At 39.4% G+C, this 19,454-nt stretch overlaps 1 pseudogene; it reads right to left on the bottom strand.

Annotated features, from left to right (window-relative positions):
- Positions 1-664: 664 nt before the first annotated feature.
- Positions 665-2,179, bottom strand: LOC129518652 (elongation factor 1-alpha 1-like; annotated as a pseudogene).
- Between the last annotated feature and the right edge of the window lie 17,275 nt (positions 2,180-19,454).

The raw sequence follows: 19,454 nt of genomic DNA, 5'->3' as shown, positions 1-19,454 counted from the left end.
ACCCATCATTAGGACCACTTGCATTTAGAAGGAATATCTTGGAGAGGGGAAAGGAAGAGTATTTGTTTGGCCACTCTTCATGCTCCCCAAACTGTCAAGCATGAGGACTCTCCTTCCTCCCATCTCTACATCTTGGCCAATTCTGAGGTGAGAAGGTGCATGACAGTAATAGAGCTGAGTCTATTGCCTCTAAATGCCTTTTCTAAAAAAAGATCTTATTTATTTATTCATGAGACACACACACACACACACACACACACACACAGAGAATGGCAGAAGCACAGGCAGAGGGAGAAGCAGGCTCCATGCAGGGAGCCTGATGTGGGATTTGATCCTGGGGCTCCAGGATCACACCCTGGGCTGAAGGCAGGCACGCTAAACCGCTGACCCACCCAGGGATCCCCTCTAAATGCCTTTGAGTAGATGGTACTCATAGAGAAGCCCTCTTGAGATTAAATGGATTCATAGGGTCTTTTTCTTTCTTTTTTATTTTTATTATTTATTTATTTATTTTTAATTTTTTTTTTCTCATTAAACTTTTGTTTTAATGGGTCTCAAAATTCTGTGACAGATTTTTGGTCAAGTTGTTTCCATTAAAAAGTACTGATTTTAAAAACTAATAACTTAAAACTGCCCCCCCCACACAAAACAAATGGTCCACAAAACATTCTCCTTTCCTTCTGAAGGTTTTACGATGCATTGTTATCATTAACCAGTCTTTTGCTATTAAACTTAAATGGCCAATTGACACAAACAGTTCTGAGACTGTTCTTCCACCACTGATTAAGACTGGGGTGGCAGGTATTGGGGATAATATTCATTTAGCCTTCTGAGCTTTCTGGGGAGACTTGGTGACTTTGCCAGCTCCAGCTGCCTTCTTGTCCACTGCTTTGATGACACTCACAGCAACCGTCTGTCTCATGCCATGTACAGCAAAATGGCCCAGAGGAGGATAGTCAGAGAAGCTCTCAACACACATAGGTTTGCCAGGAACCATATCAACAATGGCAGCAACCCCAGATTTCAAGAACTTGGGACCATCTTCCAGCTTTCTTCCAGAATGACGATCTATCTTCTCCTTCAGCTCAGCAAACTTGCAAGCAATGTGAGCTGTGTGACAATCCAGCACAGGTGCATATCCAGCACTGATTTGGCCTGGATGGTTCAGGATAATCACCTGAGCCGTGAAGCCAGCTGCTTCCATTGGTGGGTCATTTTTGCTGTCACCAGCCACGTTGCCACGATGAACATCTTTGACAGATACTTCTTGACATTGAAGCCCACATTGTCCCCAGGAAGAGCCTCACTCAACAGACTTTACTTCAGTTGTAACATTGACTGGAGCAAAGGTGACCACCATGCCAGGCTTAAGAACACCAGTCTCCACTCCGCCCACTGGGACAGTACCAATACCACCAATTTTGTAGATGTCCTGGAGAGGCAGACGCAAGGGCATATCAGTTGGACGAGTTGGTGGCAGAATGCAAGCCAGAGCTTCAAGCAGTGTGGTTCCACTGTCTTTCCCATCTTTACGGGTGACTTTCTGCCCCTTGAACCAAGGCATATTAGCACTTGGCTCCAGCATGTTGTCACCATTCTAACCAGAAATTGGCACAAATGCTACTGTGTCGGGGTTGTAGCCAATTTTCTTAATGTAGGTGCTGACTTCCTTAACGATTCCCTCGTATCTCTTCTGGCTGTAGGGTGGTTCAGTGGAATCCATTTTGTTAACACCAACAATTAGTTGTTTTACACCCAGTGTGTAAGCCAGAAGGGCATGCTCATGGGTCTGCCCATTCTTGGAGATACCTGCTTCAACTTCACCAACACCAGCAGCAACAATCAGGACAATCAGCCTGAGATGTGCCTGTAATCATGTTTTTGATGAAGTCTCTGTGTCCTGTGGCATCAGTGATGGTCACATAATACTTGCTGGTCTCAAATTTCCACAGGGAGGTATCAATGGTGATCCCACGTTCACGTTCAGCTTTCAGTTTATCCAAGACCCAGGCATACCTAAAGGAGCCTTTCCCATGTCAGCAGCCTCCTTCTCAAATTTTTCAATAGTTCTTTTGTCGATCCCACCACATTTGTAGATCAGATGGCCAGTAGTGGTAGACTTGCCCGAATCTACATGTCCAATGACGAGGATGTTGATGTGAGTCTTTTTCTTTCCCATTTTGGTTTAGGCTTAGCGGTGGTTTTCACGACAGCTGTGTTCTGGCTGCAAACCCGTTGTGAAAAAGCTCTTTCTTTCTTTTTAATTTATTTTTATTTAAAAAATTTTTTTTAAAATTTTTATTTACTTATGATAGTCACAGAGAGAGAGAGAGAGGTAGAGACATAGGCAGAGGGAGAAGCAGGCTCCATGCACCAGGAGCCCGATGTGGGATTCGATCCCGGGTCTCCAGGATCGCACCCTGGGCCGAAGGCAGGCACCAAACCGCTGTGCCACCCAGGGATCCCTCTTTCTTTCTTTTTTAACCAACAGTTTTTCTTCATAGTCAAGTTTGGACTTATAGGGGAAATCCCATTCAACATCCCAGTACTCCAGGTTCTTACCTATAAAATGAGAGATTAGACAAAATAATCCCTAAAACTTTTTTTCAGTTCTAACAGTGCATGTGTCCAATATTTCTTACCAAAATCAGGATTAGAATTCTCCATCTCCACTGAAGCTTACTTACTCATCACACATTTATCAAATTTTAACAATTGCTCTATAGCACATCACTGTATAATTTGTTTACATATGTCTCTTCCTATTATGCCAGAAGTTCCTCAATGGCAGCAGAACTATGTTTTATTCTTATGTCCCTATCATAAAATGGACTCAAAAAATAAATTCTTTTTGGAGGAATGTGTTCTTTAGGCAAATCACAAATAACTATCAGATGTAGTTTTTGGATAAAAAAGTAGCAGTGGGGATCCCTGGGTGGCGCAGCGGTTTGGCGCCTGCCTTTGGCCCAGGGCGCGATCCTGGAGACCCGGGATCGAATCCCACATCGGGCTCCCGGTGCATAGAGCCTGCTTCTCCCTCTGCCTGTGTCTCTGCCTCTCTCTCTCTCTCTGCGACTATCATAAATAAATAAATAAAAATTAAAAAAGTAGCAGTGAATACACCAACATTTGTTATTCCCTTTTTATGAGCCTAGCACCATGCCATGATTCTAGAATATTGAGGGGAAAGAGAAGGCATGGTTCCTGAACTCATCAAGAACAAACTATAACTGCAAAAGAAAAAGTGAAACTAAAGTAGACAGTTATGTCTTAGTACACAAGCTAGAGTTTTCTTAGAAAGCATATGAACAAGAAATCCAAAAGCAATACACTTCCAGCCACATGCTCTTTTTTTAATAAATTTATTTTTTATTGGTGTTCAATTTGTCAACATACAGAATAACAACCAGTGCTCATCCCGTCAAGTGCCCACCTCAGTGCCCGCCACCCAGTCACCCCCACCCCCCGCCCTCCTCCCCTTCCACCACCCCTAGTTCGTTTCCCAGAGTTAGGAGTCTTTCATGTTCTGTCTCCCTTTCTGATATTTCCCACTTATTTTTTCTCCTTTCCCCTTTATTCCCTTTCACTATTATTTATATTCCCCAAATGAATGAGACCATAAAATGTTTGTCCTTCTCCGATTGACTTATTTCACTCAGCATAATACCCTCTAGTTCCATCCATGTCGAAGCAAATGGTGGGTATTTGTCGTTTCTAATCAGCCACATGCTCTTAACACTACTATGATAAAATGTGAAATAAGTGGTCTTCCACAGTGAAAGAAAAGCATTTATAGTTGAAGACCACCACATCACAAATATCACATACCTATTAGTTTGTGTGTAGCTGGGCAAGGGAGCAGAATGTTGTAATTAAGCTCCTACACACCTTATTAGTTCTGTTATACTGGAAAAATTAATATTGCTGTGTCTTAGCTTCCTTATATGTAAAATGAGAATAACAGAATTCACCTCATTGGCTTGTTGTGATCATCACATAAGTAAATACAAGTAAAGAACATGGCTTGGCACTTAATTACCACAGTATCAATGTCTGACCTTCCTTATTACTGAATATATTACACTGCTGAGGTTGTGAAAATACTAATGCAAAATTTGTTAATCTTAACTAAAATCAGAGTCTTTGATAAGAGTTACACACACACACACACACACACACACACATTGTTTATCCATTGCCCTCCTGACTTCAGGAAGCATCTTTATGTAATTTGAATTTTCTGAGATAGTATTGAGACAGCTAGGAACAAGGAAGGAAAGTAGAGGCTGTTATTAGCATACAATGGGAGCAATCATGATTTTCACAAACCTGCTCTTCAGCCTCAACAGATTTTACCACTTATGAAGCCAAGGGCCAGTGTAGCCATTGCAGATCCCTGAAGATCTCTTTAGCTCTCACCCAATAGGTTTTCACATTTGCTGATGCTAGGTGCCTGAGTCCTTCCCCATCCCTACTGGAGTTTGAGAGTCACACTTACAGCCAGATCTGGCTTTTGCATCTAGGAGGCTGAAGACGCCAGCCTAAGACCCTCTGGCTGAACCCCATCATTGAGTCAGTGCTCAAGACTAGCACATCCAGCTGTGCACCTGCATGCCACCCACCTGATGCCAGCCATTAGCCTCCAGTGTGAATGCCTGGGGGGAGAGTAGATAGCCACAGGCAAGCACAGTGACAACCAGGGCCCTGGCAACTGCTTGTGGGCCAAGATCAGGTGCTTCTTTTTATCACTGGTCATGACCAATGTTCTTATGCAAAGCTAGGCCCTCCAGCTGTGCACTTGCACACCCCCAATCAAACCTTTGTAATTGGTCTCCATGGCAGCATGCATGTCCATTGGAATACTATGTATCCGTAGGAAAGCATGCCAGCAGGCAAGGCCTCCATAGAAGTCAGTGAGCCCGTAGTGGGCCTTGGCCCTTGCTACCTGCCTGGCCACCATCACGATGAATGTGTCTGCAACTGGTTTCTGCTACTACGCAACTAGCTGCACATGACCCCCATAGCTGAGTGTGTGCAAACCACTGGATCTGGCCACCACCATTGCCTGCGCTGGTCCCTAGATACCAGACCTAAGGCACATATTAGGACCCCAAAATCTCTTGCAGCCATTATAATCCTCTGACAGTGCTCACCAAGGACTACAGGGTTGTCAAAGATATGAACTTCAGTGACTTGAGCTGAAGAGGCCTTACATGCTCTTTGACCTGGTGCCATGATGTGCCTCCACACTTGGCACCCTACTCCACTAAACCCAGGGTCATACTACAAGCTATCATGCTCTCAACCACAGGTAAAAGGTCTTCCTTACTGAAGTCAGTCCATAAAGTCTGGAAGACTTCAAGTGTGCAGACATCTACCCAAGGCTACAGAGATTATGAAGAATCACAAGGGGAAATATGTGTCCATCAAAGGAATACAGCAAATGTCCAGCAATTAGCCCCCAAAGAAGTGGATAGTCACAAATTACACAATAAAGAAATCAAAATAATTGTTCTATGGATGCTCAGAGAGCTATAAGAGAATATACATAAACAATTTATTGATATCAGAAAATGATACAGGAACAAAATGAGAAGTTTCACAAAGAAATAGAAAACATAAAAAATAACCAAACAAATTTTGGAGCTGAAGAATATAATGAATGAACTGTAGAAGTCAATATAGAGTTTCAACAGCAGACTTAAATAAGCAGAAGAGAGAATCAATGAATTATAAGACAAATCAATTGAATTACCCAGAGATTAAAAAAGGAAAAACAATGAAAAAAAATGATGAAAGCCTATGGAACTCATGGGACATCATCAAAAGAAATAATAAATGCATCACTGCAGTTCCAGAAGAGAGGGAGAAAGAGGTAGAAAGCTTTTAAAAAAAATAATGGCTCAGAAATTCCTGAATCTGGGGAGAGATTTGGATATCCAAGTTCATGAGGGTAATAAGTCACTTCAAAATTCTATCCAAAGTGATCTTCTCTGAGATACAATATAAAACTGTCTCAAGCCAAAGACAGAGAATTTTAAAAGCAGCAAGAGAAAAAAAAATCTCTCATAGAAGGGAACCCCCAAAAAGCTATCAGAAAATTTTTTAGCAGAGACCTTATAAGCCAGAAAAGATGCTATATTCTAAGTGCTGAAAGAAAGACACTGCCAGGCAAGAGTACTTTACTCACCTTTCAGAACTAAAGCCAAATAAAGGCTTTCCCTAATAAACAAAGCAGAGGGAATTCATCACTACTAAATCTGCCTTACAAGAAATGCCAAAATAGTTCTCCAAGATGAAGCAAAAGGTCAAAAAATATTAAAATAAAAATAAATGAATATATATATCACACTGGTAAAGGTATATATGGTCAGATTCAGAAAACCCTAATACTGTAATGTGGTGGTGTGTTACCTGATTAACTCTAGTATAAAGGTATTTGTGGGTTTTTTAAAACTCTAGTGTAAAGCTTAAAGGAGAAAAATATTAAAAATAATGTCAATTTAATTGGTTAATGGATACAAAATATAAAAAGATGTAAATGGTGGCATCAAACATGAAATAGGGGAGCAAAAGCATAATTTTTGTATGTGACTGAAGTTAAATTGTAATTTGTATAAAAGAGATGGATATATATATCTATATCTCTGTATAGAGATATAGAAAGTTGTTTTATGTAAGCCTTTTGGGAAACACAAGACAAAAATCTGCCCTAGATACTCCAAAGAGGAGAGAATCAAAGTGTACCACAAGAGAAAATGATCAATTTACAACACAAAGCAACAAGAAGAAAAGAAAAATGGCACTATAAAACACCCAAAAAACATTAAGATGGCATTAATGAGTCCTAATATATCAATAACTACCCTAAATGTTAAAGGATTAAATTTTCCAATCAAGAGGCATACAGAAGGTGGGATGGATAAAAGAACAAAACAAGACCCTACACACTGCTGACAAGAGACTCTCTTCAGCTTTAAGGACATACATAGATTCAAAGTGTAGGGATATCAAAATATTTTTCATGCGAGTGGAAACTAAAAGAAATCAAGGTAGCCATACTTATATCAGTCAAAATAGACTTTAAGCCAAAAATAGTTAACACATAAAAATAGTCATTATGGGGACACCTGGGTGGCTGAGCAGTTGAGCATCTGCCTTCAGCCCAGGCCGTGATCCTGGAGACCCAGTATCAAGTCCCATGTCAGGCTCCCGCATGGAGCTGGCTTCTCCCTCTGCCCATGTCTCTGCCTCTCTCTCTCTCTCTCTCTCTCTCTCTCTCTCTCTCTCTCTCTGTGTGTCTCTCATGAATAAATAAATAAAATCTTAAAAAAAAGGTCAATATGTAAGGGGTCAATTCATCAAGAAGAATAAATATATATGCACCCAACATTGGAGCACTTATATGTATTAAGCAAATTCTAATAGATCAGAAGGAAGAAATAGACAGCAATCCAATAATAGTAGGGGACTTTAATGCCCCACTTTCAGCAATGGATAAATCATTCAGACAGAAAACAAGAAAACTTTGAGCTTGAATCCTACTTTAGACCAAATGGAATTAACTGACATATACAGAACATCCTACCCAATAGTGGCAGAATACACATTCTTTTCAAGCACATGGGGATTATCTCCAGCCAGGTCATATGATAGATCACAAAACAAGTCTTAGCAAATTAATGATTTCAATCATATTATCTTTTCTGACGACTGTGGTATAAAAATATAAATCAGTAATAGGAGGAAAGCTGGATGAAGCACAAGATTTAACAACATGCTCCTTAACAACCAACTGGTCAAAGAAAAAAAAGAGGAATTGAAAAATATGTTCAGACAAATGAAAATAAAAACACCACATACCAGAACTTGGGGGTGTTGCAAAAGCAGTTCTATAGGGAAGTTTACAGAGATTAATGCTGACATTATGAAATAAGAAATATATGTCAATTACATCTCAAACAAAACAAAACATGAAAGATCTCAGCCTCGTTTTACACCTTAAGGAACTAGAAAAAGATTATACACAAAGTTAGAATAAGGAAGTAACAAAGATCATAGCAGGAATAAATGAAATAAAGACCAGAGAAAAAAATTAAAAAGATCAATAAACTAAGAGCTAGTTCTTTTAAAAAGGTAAACTGATAAGCCTTTAGCTAGGCTAGCTCAGTAAAGAGAACCCAAAATAAGAAATGAAAGAGGAGACATTACAACTGATACCACAAAAATACAAAGGATCATGAGACTACTATTTACAATTATATGCCAATGAACTGGATAACCTACAAGAAATGGATAAATTCCTAGAAACATACAACTTACCAAGGCTGAATCATGAAGAAATAGAAAATCTGAATAGACAAATAACATCTAAAGAGATTGAATCCATAATCAAATACCTCTTAACACAAAGAATTCCAGGACCAGATGGTTTTGCTGGTCAATTCTACCAAACACTTAAAGAAGAATTAACACCAATTCGTTTGAAACTCTCCCCACAAAATCAATGAGAAGTATATATACACAAACTCATTTTGCAAGCCAATATTGCCCTGACACCAGAGCCAGAAAAACTTACCACTAGAAAACTACAGACCGGGCGGCCCTGGTGGCTCAGCAGTTTAGCGCCTGCCTTCATCCTAGGGCGTGACCCTGGAGACCCCGGATCAAGTCCCACATCGGGCTCCCTGCATGGAGCCTGCTTCTCCCTCTGCCTCTCTGCTCCTCTCTGTGTATTCTCATGAATAAATAATAAATTTTTTTTTAAAAGAAAACTACAGACCTACATCCCTGATAAATACAGATGCAAAAATTCTCAACATAATATTATCAAATAGTAAAAGAATCATACATCATGATTAAGCAAGTTTTATCCCTGGGGTGCAAGGATGATTCAACATACATAAATCAGCATGATACACATTAATAGAATGGAAGATAAAAATCTTTTAATCACTTCGTTAGATGCAGAAAAAGCATTTGACAAGATACATTTCACAATAAAAGACTCAACAAATTGGGTATAGAAGAAATGTGCCTCCACATAATAAAAGCCATATATTATAAATCCACAGTTAAATCATACTCCATGATGAAGGTTGAAAGCTTTTCCTCAGAGACAAATGTGCCCACTCTCACCATTCTCATTCACCTTAGTACTGGAAATCCTAGCCAAAGCAATTAGGCTAAATAAATAAATAAATGGCCTTAAAACAGGAGAAGAAGTAAAATTATCTTTGTTTACAGATGATATGGTCTTACATATATAGGCAATTCTAAAGACTTTACAAAAAAAAGTCATTAGAACTAATCTGCAAATTCAGTAAAGTTGCCAGAAACAAAATCCACATAAAGAACTCAATTGTACTTTTGTATGCGAACTGCAAAATACCCAAAAATGAAATAAAGAAAGCAATTCCATTCAAAATGGCATCAAATACCTTAAAATACTTAAGAATAAGTCTAACAACATGGTGAAAGACCTGTAGAATGAATACTGTAAGATTTTGATGAAAAAAAAAAAACCCTGAAAAATAAAAAACAGGAACAAATGAAGATATCCTGTGTCCATGGATTGAAAGAATATTGTTGAAATGTCTGCAATACGTTAAAAAAATTTTAAAAAAAGGGGGGATCCATGGGTGACTCAACGGTTTCGTGCCTGTCTTTGGCCCAGGGCGTGATCCTGGAGTCCTGGGATCGAGTCCCGTGTCGGGCTCCTTGCATGGAGCCTGCTTCTCCCTCTGCCTGTGTCTCTGCCTCTCTCTCTCTCTATCATAAATAAACAAAAATAAATCATTAAAAAAAATTAAAAAAAAAGAAATGTCTGCAATAGTCATCTATAGATTCAGTGGAATCCCTATGAAAATTCAAATAGCATTTTTCACAGAAATAGAAAAAAAATTCTAAAATTTGTATGAAGCCACAAATGGCCCTGTATAGCCAAAGTAATCATTAGAAGAACAAACTTGGAGGCTTCACAATTCCTGGTTTCAAATTATACTACAAAGCTATAGTCATCAAAAAGTATGATACTGGTAGAAAAATGGACACATAAACATAATCAAGAGCCCAGAAATAAACCTCTGCATATATAGTCAACTAATATTTAATAAGGGAGCAAAGACTATTCAATGATGATAGAGTTTAATAAATGTTGCTGGAGAAACCTTGTAACTACATGCAGGAGAATGAAATTAGATGCCTATCTTATGCCACTGATAAAAATGAACTCAGAATGTATTAAAGACTTATTTTTTAAAGGTTTTATTTATTTATTCATGAGAGACACAGAGAGAGAGGCAGAGACACAGGCAGAGGGAGAAGCAGACTCCCTGCAGGAAGCCTGATGTGGGACTTGATCCTGGGACTCTGGGAATACACCCTGAGCCAAAAGCAGACGCTCAACCACTGAGCCACCCAGGCATCCCATAATTTTTGGATTTTAAATTAAAATCTTCCAGTGAAAAAGATCTTCCAGGGATAATTTCCTTTACTTCTGCTAATTGATGATGTGTTCAGCCACAGAGGCAGTAAGAATTCTAGTTCCCATACTTTTGAAGAAAGAGGCAATTTGTCAGAAAAGGTATAGCAGGTAGATTAGCAAAGGGGCCAATTACTCTCCAGAAAAGAGATCTGTATGGGATCTTACTGCTTTCCATTTGGTGATCCCACTTTCTCTGAAAACTTTTTATAAATGAACCAGGTCAGAGAGCAGTAGGAAGCTATTTGGTCAGATCTTAAACTACTAGGAGGCATTAGACTGGGAAAGTTAACCACTGCAACTAACAACCTCCAAATCTTAATGGCCTAATATAACTCAAAAGTAGTTCTACTTTTGAGTAATGGTTCCTCATGGTTCCACATGGGTGTTTGGTGGGTGACCTTCAATGGAAGGATGCAGAAATCAGGTACCTCCTCCTTGTAGCACTACTGCCTCATAAGACCTCAAGATCTCCTGCTGGTTTTTATTTTTCTTTCTGCCAAAAGAGAGTGGAGGATAGTTTAAGAGATTGTCGTGTTGGGCTTGGAAATGGTGTCCATCACTTCCATCCACAATGGCCCCATCTGTTGCAAGGCAGGTCAGACAGGGTATATATGAACAAAAGGAAATGGGCTTGGTAAACAATGGGCTTGGATCCAAGGTCCGTGATGCCTGGGGTTATAGGCATCACAGGCTGAACCTGAAAACTTCCCAGGACTAAATAACTCAAATACTACGGGATGGCTTTCAGAATAATGGTTGCATATGAATGGCAAAAACAAGTTGTAATGTAGCTTATAACATAGTCTACAGTGATCTATGGTGGTATGTGGCAGCCAGGGCTGACTGTGACAATGGGAGCAGAGAGAGCATTTTATCTCCATTCTCTCATACCCTCCTCACCTCTTGACCCCTAGATGACAACAGGAACCAAAAGATTTTCTTTTGTATCTGCAAAGGTATTACTGTATCAATATGCAGGAATGACACGGGACTGTTGAAACCACCTGTGAGGTGACCCTGTCAGGTAACAGTAGTGTGGAGTCAGATCTGGCTCTGTGGATTATGCTTACAGTGAATCACCTTGGCAAAAGTAGTAGAAGTTTGGGAGCAGTCTGCCCAGACTTCATGAGCAGAGAAGTTAGTCTTTGGCTTCACTGTGAGCTACCTGTCACCTGCTTTCAGTGGTAGATGCAGAATTGCTCAACTTCTAGTTGGGTTTCAACTGCAGACATGAGGTAGTTCCCACAGTATACAATATTCCAGAAAGTGATCCCTGATCCATCTACCAAGAGTGGGGTGATGCTGGTGATGAGCCTATGGGAGGGGAGGTGGATAGTCTTGCAATGCGAAGAATGGAAGGACTTCATAGAAACACTGACTTTATTAAAATCATTGTGACCTCGCTTGAACCGCAAGCCTGTGAAGAGGGCTTTATCAGCTACAGTTAGAATTGAAAATTTTTTATTGCTGCCTGTTATGGGGAGAATGAAATTGATCATCATAAAATATAGCCACATTTTCCCACCAGAGTGAGACAGCTATGCACTTCCACAGTTTGCATGACTACTTGGCATAGCTTTCGTGCCCCTATAACTTGTGAGTCCTCTGAAGCAGCACATAGATATCTGCAGGGGAGGACTTTTCTTTACTCAGAAAGAAACTGTCCTTGAACATTGCTGTAAGCTGGCAAGGTAATGATCCCATTTCCTGTCAAAATAAGATATCCATTTGCTCCAAAAATATCCATTGTAAAAGAGAGAGAGAGAGAAAAAAACCCCAAGGTTAAAAATGCCCTGAACGAAGAAGGTTTGAGTTCATGAATACCATGGTTTATACCCCGAATGCTGGAGGCACTGTTATATGCCAATTCTTATTCTTTTGATTATCTCACAAGGTTGCTGGGCCCATGTGATGGGAGAGTGGTAAGCCAATGGTCTCCTGGAATAAATCTGGCCAAGGTCAGTTTTTATTTCATTTCATTCGTATCCTGCTTTTAATTTTCCTCAAATTTCTTGTGTTTTTTTTTCATAGTGCTTACAAGATATTCTATTTGTGCTCAGTGCACCTGAAGGAAAGGCTGACTCCTTTAACTCTGATGCTTACATCCTCCGTTGCATATTCTGTATTCTATACCAGGTTGTTAATCCTTGATTTTGAGCTGGAGATTCTCTGTCCCCATAACATCAAACCATATTGCTCACTAGTCCATAGATTCTCAAGAGACTGCACTAATTTATTATAATAAATTATTCCTTGTTTCTGACCTCTGTCTGAGACTTGGCATTAGTAGATGTAAATCACGCAGAATCAAGACTTAGCATCTAGAATTTGACTTTTGCATTATATATTGGAAATATCCCCTAGGCAGAGAGAAGAACTAGGCAAGAATTAACCATGCAAGGAAGATTCTGATCTCGAATTTTCAAGATGAGATCTCAGTGGGTGTGACATTTAAATCCTAGGTTCTCTGCAGTCTGAGCTCCAGACCCTCATGGGTAAAATAAGCTTCTTTTAGGAATTAAAATGGTTTTATCACAAATCCAAGCAAATATCAGGAATGCAAGGAAAAAAGAAAGGACACTGGGGCTCCACTGGATGCAAAAAAGCTACCATGATATACCACCTTAACAATTCTAGTGTATGGTAAAACAAGGCGGCACTGATTGTATCCCAGGTTCTGTCTTAACGCCTGTGCCATGAAGATGAGGCTCAGCAACATATGTGCACTCCTTGAATCAGGCTCTAGAGAAGGCCAAGTGAAAGAGACCTAACAGGGTTCTAAGAAGAAGGTCAGGATGGGTTCTACATATACGCTTTCAGGGAATGAGCCTCAAGTGAGGGCCAAAAGACAGGGAGTCCTATGGTGGTTTCCTTAAGAGGAACATACAGGAAGTGGCCCACTTATTTGCATTCAAGGAATCATAGATAAGAGAAGGCATGGCAAAAGGGCATCCATTACAGGATCCCTATAACTGAAGGAGGGAAAGGTGCGCCTGCATGCTTAGATTCAGTTATCAGACTGGAGAGAAGGCCAAGTGAAAGAAAGTCTATGGTGGATTACTAAAAGGAAAGGAAGGAGAGTACCAGCATGTGTGCTCTCAGGAAAAAGGCCTGAGAAAAGATGAAGTGCTTTTACTTGGTCCTACCATAGGGGCCTAAGAAGTAAGGATGAGAAGTGTTCAATATGTGTGCACTCAGTGAATCAGCCCCAAGAGAAGGTCAAGTGATGTCTAGACTGCTTTCCTAAAAGGTAAGAGTCAGAAGAAAACATGAGGGTGGTTCTCTCAGTCACATCTGTTATAAATTGATGAAGAGCATTTGACCATATGTCATATATAGAGAGAATGGATTTGACTAAACTCTTTCCTTCCACTTTGGTTTTGCATCAGTGCAGTGAATGTCAGAGCAACTGCTCCTATACTGAATTCGTTTATGAGAGTTTGTGTTATTGAAAACAATGAGGTACCTTTTCTTAGAGGTCTCTGATTAGACATAATTACAGACATAATTCCAGGAGGCAATATATTGATAACACACATCCCAAGGGTGGAAAAATTAGTCACAAAGAAGAGATCAACCTCAGACTGCAAAGCATTAGGACCCAATTCTCCATGGGTCTCATGTACTTCTGTACGTCTTATGAACAGAAGCACTAAATGCCTTCGTTCTAGACTATCTTTTCAAGGATATTTGTATAATGAACAATTTTGGAAGATAGAGTTAGTGTTTCTGAAACAAAGGGCAGGTTCACTTACTGTCCTATAATTAGCATAGTATTTCCCTCCAGATCAAAGGGAAGGCATGTTTATCGCCCATTATAAAATGGTGAAGATTTTTTTTATCTCAGGGATGTTCTTCTGAAATGTCATCTACTGTTTGTGCAGACATCTATATAGACCCATTTGTTGGCTCTATAAAACTTGGTGCAAAGGGAACTGATGCAAATGTTCTGATACACATGCTGCTTGCTGTGAATAATAATGTATCTCTGACACAGGAGTCTTGTGTTTTCTGACAATATCTTTGAAGCAGACTAATTTACTAGTTTGCAAGTAGTGTAAATTCTGAGACCTTTCATAGTTGTTGACTTAGCTTAGGTAAAAACCTGAGCCCCAAGCTCAAAAAGAAGCATATTAGTGATCTAGGGTTTTCACCTTAGGGTATTTTGCTGTGGTTTACAAAAATTGATTACTCACCAAGAACTCAAGACCTATGTATTAGACATTATTCTACTAGAGATTTTCTTATGACGGCATAGAATTTTCTGTTACCTGAACTAAATCATGAAACTGAGAATAAGGAAAAAGTTTAGGTGACACAAAAAATTTCCTGAGAAAGCTTGAGCTATTTGAGATTTATAATATGTTCATATTGCTAACTAGAAATAATTCAAGGAGAAAAATAAAAAGGCAATTAAGAGAAGGAAATTTGGTGTATGCAAATTATATGCACATTTAACTTAGGGAAATTCAATTTTATGTTTGTAATGGAGTGATAGAATGACAAACAGGGGAGATGGGGTGGGGTGAAGTTTGAGGAAGTTCAAATGATGTGAGCAATTCTGTCTACCATTCCAATAAACATATCCGAGAAGAAAAACAAAGGCGAGAAGCATTAATATACTGCTGCTTTGGCTGGTCCCAATGCAGGCATGCCTCTCAAAGTTTGTGGCTGTTTGTTTTGAGTATTATTCTAGTGTTTAAATTCGTGTACTTTTCATATAACATGGCTTCTAAAAGCCAGCTGGTTGCTTCATTTGGTGCTGGAGAACAGCAACCTACTCTCATGCTTAGGAAACAAGTCATGTGTTAGACTTTTTTTTTTTTTAAAGATTTTATTTATTTATGAGAGACAGAGAGAGAGAGAGAGAGAGAGAGGCAGAGACATAGGCAGAGAGAGAAGTAGGCTCCCTGTGAGGAGCCTGATGTGGACCTGATTCTAGGACCCCGGGATCATGACCTGAGCCAAAGGCAGATGCTCAACCACTGAGCCACCTAGGTGCCCATGTGTTGGACTCTTTAGGTAATTTTTTAAGCCCCTAAATGTGTCATCTTTCTGAGGAATTTTGAAGCATGGTTTTGACTTAATGTAATGACTTTTGTTCCTAACTTTCTCAACACTTCTTGCTTGGCATGAGATATGGATCCATGATTATTCATCAGAAATCAGTCTGCATGACGGATGCTACTCTGAGCATCTCAAGTAGAAAGGGATTTAATACAGGGAATTAGAGTATTAATCATTGAATGCACTACAGAAGTAAAAGAGAAATAACACCAGACTTTCAGGAAACTGGAAGTGCTGGAATCTGTCCAAGCCACCAATGATGGCCTCAGCTGTCTGCAGGACAAAAGCAAGTGATCCACAGGAACTCACTGCAAGCCTTCTGCAAACTCATCTGCAACTTCCCACGAGTTTCTTTTTAATGCTTCTGGGTGATAACAGCTTCTATTTCTCTTCTGCTTTTCAAATCTGACATAGATGCTTCTTATTGGCAAAATTTAACCCAGAACTCTACCGGCAGTAGAGTCTTACACATGTAATTTTGAAGCTTCCCTACTGTGATACAGAAGTAAGTGTAAATCAGAGTCTGGATTGTGTTGATTTGACACAATGTGGCACATTCTACCCCTTTAACAAGTCAACTTCTATACATATCATAGTTAACTTTCAAAGGACAAAAATGGCAACAAAATCCTGCTTGCACTGAACATCATGTGGTTATCTCTGATATAAATAAGACATGCTCACTTTCTACCCCAATATGAAATCCTAACCTCCCAATATTCTCTTATTATTCTGTGATATTTATTCTTCTGTTTCAGTCACAATTCTTTTTCTGATGTTCTGTAATCTTAACATTAAATTTTAAAGTTAACAATCTTGGATACACATTATAGAAAAAATAGTACTTCAAGAGAAGATAGGGGCCATAAATTGATTAATATAGATGAGTATATGACAAAGCAAGGAAGAAAAAAGAGCTTAAAATCTATCATCTTGATTTTTTACAGTTGGTCACAATGTAGGTATACATAACTGCCTTCTTCCATTACCCAAGCTTTCCTTTGCTCACAGCTGATCATGGTTGTTTATCTTTACTCCTAAAAGATGCGAGCCCTTAAAGATCCTGTCTGCCTTAGGTTGCTCTATATCCCATCAGGTTTTTTTTAAAAAAATTATTTATTTATTCATGAGAGACAGAGAGAGGGGCAGAGACATAGGCAGAGGGAGGAGAAGCAGGCTTCATACAAGGAGCCTGATGTGGACTCGACCCCAGGACTCCGGGATCATGCCCTGACCCAAAGGCAGATGCTCAACCACTGAGCCACACAGGTGTCTCCTATCCTATCAGGGTTTAACATTAGACACAGAAGTACAAAAAGTCCTCCAGAGAATCACTTGAACTCCATACTCTACACATGTTCACTTTGGCCCCACTGCAATGCAACCACTCTACTTTCTCCTAATAATCAGGGTCAATTAGCACAGGAAATAGGGTAATATTTTGCCTGTTAATTAACTGGCATGCCAAATCCTAAATGGGTCATTTGGCAATTTCAGTTTTCACATTACTGGGAGAATTATGGCTCTGGTGGAACTAATCTTCTAAAGCAGCAGAGCTCTCAAGGATGTAAAGGATTAATTGTAATCAATCTGCCACCTGTTAAATCATTTCCCTCTCCCTCATGATGGCGCCATTTTAAGTTCTCAGCGTTTGTCTTTGCTATTGGCAGATTTGTTACTTGACAGCATGAGGAATCAGTAGGAAACCCAAGAAATAGTGACTTGCCTAAGGTAAAGGGAAAATCAGGGCAAGCCTTTTTTTCTCATACTTAGGTATTCTCGATCCTAAATTACCATTCACATCATTTATTTAAGGTTTTGTCCCCATTGGATAAAAAAAAAAATCTGTGAATTAATGTAGTTTCTTTCCCATTCACACCTCATTGGCTCCAAGGAATCTGGAGAAAAAAATCCTTTAAGATAATGCGGCCAGATTATTGTACACCATCTCAAATGGCTAGATCACATGCTTTCTTCATATTGAAAGCTGGAGACTTGACTCAAAATATTTGAATTTTAATAGGTACAATATCTATTGATAATTGATATTTTGGCACTGATAATGCCAAAATAATGTAATAAATAATAACAATTTAAAGGCACTTAAACCACTGTAAATTATTGTCATGTAATGGCTCATTCAATCTTCATAATACCCTCAGGAAGTATGTACTAAGTCACACTCATTTTACAGATGGAGAAACTAAGGCAAGGTGGTTAAGTTACTTGTCAAAGGCTACACCGTTACAGTCTAGTGCAGGAAGGATTCAAATTCAAGCATTTTGCCTTCAGAGTGTATGTTTCTGTTCTCTTATGCTATATGTCTCACACTCAGCGAACAATAGCACTTTTTTTGGTAAATGCATATTTTTAAGATTTTATTTATTTATTCATGAGACACACACACACACACACACACACAGAGGCAGATACATAGTTTGAGGGAGAAGCAGGCTCCTCACTGGGGTCCTGATTCAAGACTTGATCCCAGGACCCCAGGATCACGACCGGAGCCAAAGGCAGACACTTAACCACTGAGCCACCCAGGTGCCCCTTGGCAAACACTGTTTGAATTTTCATCATTAATCTACCTCCTAGTTTGCTGATAAATTTCTCTAGGAGAAAGATCAGCACACACTCTAAAAGAACTGTCATGCTTAAAAGATGTTGAATTATTTTATGACATTATTCTAAATTGAATATTAAAATTTTTGAATTTAGACATAGATAGCCTATTTTGATCATTATTGGAGTTTCCAGAAAAACTCAACCCCAACCCCCAAAACCTTGGATTTTTTTTTTAAAGATTTTATTTATTCATGACAGACACATACAGAGAGAGAGAGAGAGAGGCAGAGACACAGGCAGAGGGAGGAGCAGGCTCAGGCTCCATGCAGGGAACCCCACGTGGGACTTGATCCCAGGTCTCTAGGATCACACCCTGGGCTAAAGGTGGCGCTAAATCACTGAGCCACCCAGGCTGCCCAAACCTGGATTTCTGTTTAGTGATGTTCAAGTTCCTTATTAATCAATTAATCAGATATAGTCTTAAACTGTATATCCAAAGGCTTTGTCTATTTTCCTGTGTCAATTTATTCTCTCACTTAAAAGCATCATGCAATTTTTTTTTGCATCATGCAATTTTATGGTATCTTAAAGCTTTTACATTTTTTAAAAGATTGTTATTTATTTATTCATCAGAGACACAGAGACAGAGAGAGGCAGAGACACAGGCAGAGGGAGAAGCAGGCTCCATGCAGGGAGCCTGACACGGGACTCGATCCCGTGTCTCCGGGATCACACTCTGGGCCGAAGGCGGTGCTAAACCTCTGGGCCACCCAGGCTGCCCAGCTTTTACATTTTTTAAAGCTAATCCTGAGCCCAGATATCTAAACAGGTTTGAGAAAATTAAATTGGTAAAGTTGGAATAAAAGCACAGAAACATTACTGATCACAAAAGCATGCCTGGTTAATAAGTGTGTTGGTACCAAGTGCTGGTTCAACTTACTATATTAAATTGGAGGGAGAATTGATAGAGTAGAAACCAAATGAATATTTGCCAAATACATAGGATAGCTATTGGCATCCTCACTGCTACTCTGGAGTCATTTAGTCTTACAGTTGAATATATGGCAGCTTGAGACAGGGAGGAAAGATCTGAGAACTACATCTCCACTTTCATCAGTACATTCTGTTTCAGCCTACAGATATTTACAACATACAGACCATGCCAACAATATTAAGTGAGAGCGTGAGTCTCACATGATTTAGAGCATTCTGCATCGGTGGATGGTCTGAGGGAAACAAAATTGGGAATGTAGATGAATCCACACTTTCAGAGCAAAATCTAAATCATACTTCAATAAAGGAATGGAATGGAATTATCCTGGGATGTTTTTGG

The sequence above is a fragment of the Nyctereutes procyonoides genome, unplaced genomic scaffold, assembly GCF_905146905.1.
Source record: "Nyctereutes procyonoides isolate TBG_1078 unplaced genomic scaffold, NYPRO_anot_genome, whole genome shotgun sequence".
In the NCBI taxonomy this organism is placed as follows: Eukaryota; Metazoa; Chordata; class Mammalia; order Carnivora; family Canidae; genus Nyctereutes; species Nyctereutes procyonoides.
Note: the sequence above shows the minus strand (reverse complement) of the source record. Positions and strands in the feature narration are given on the sequence as shown.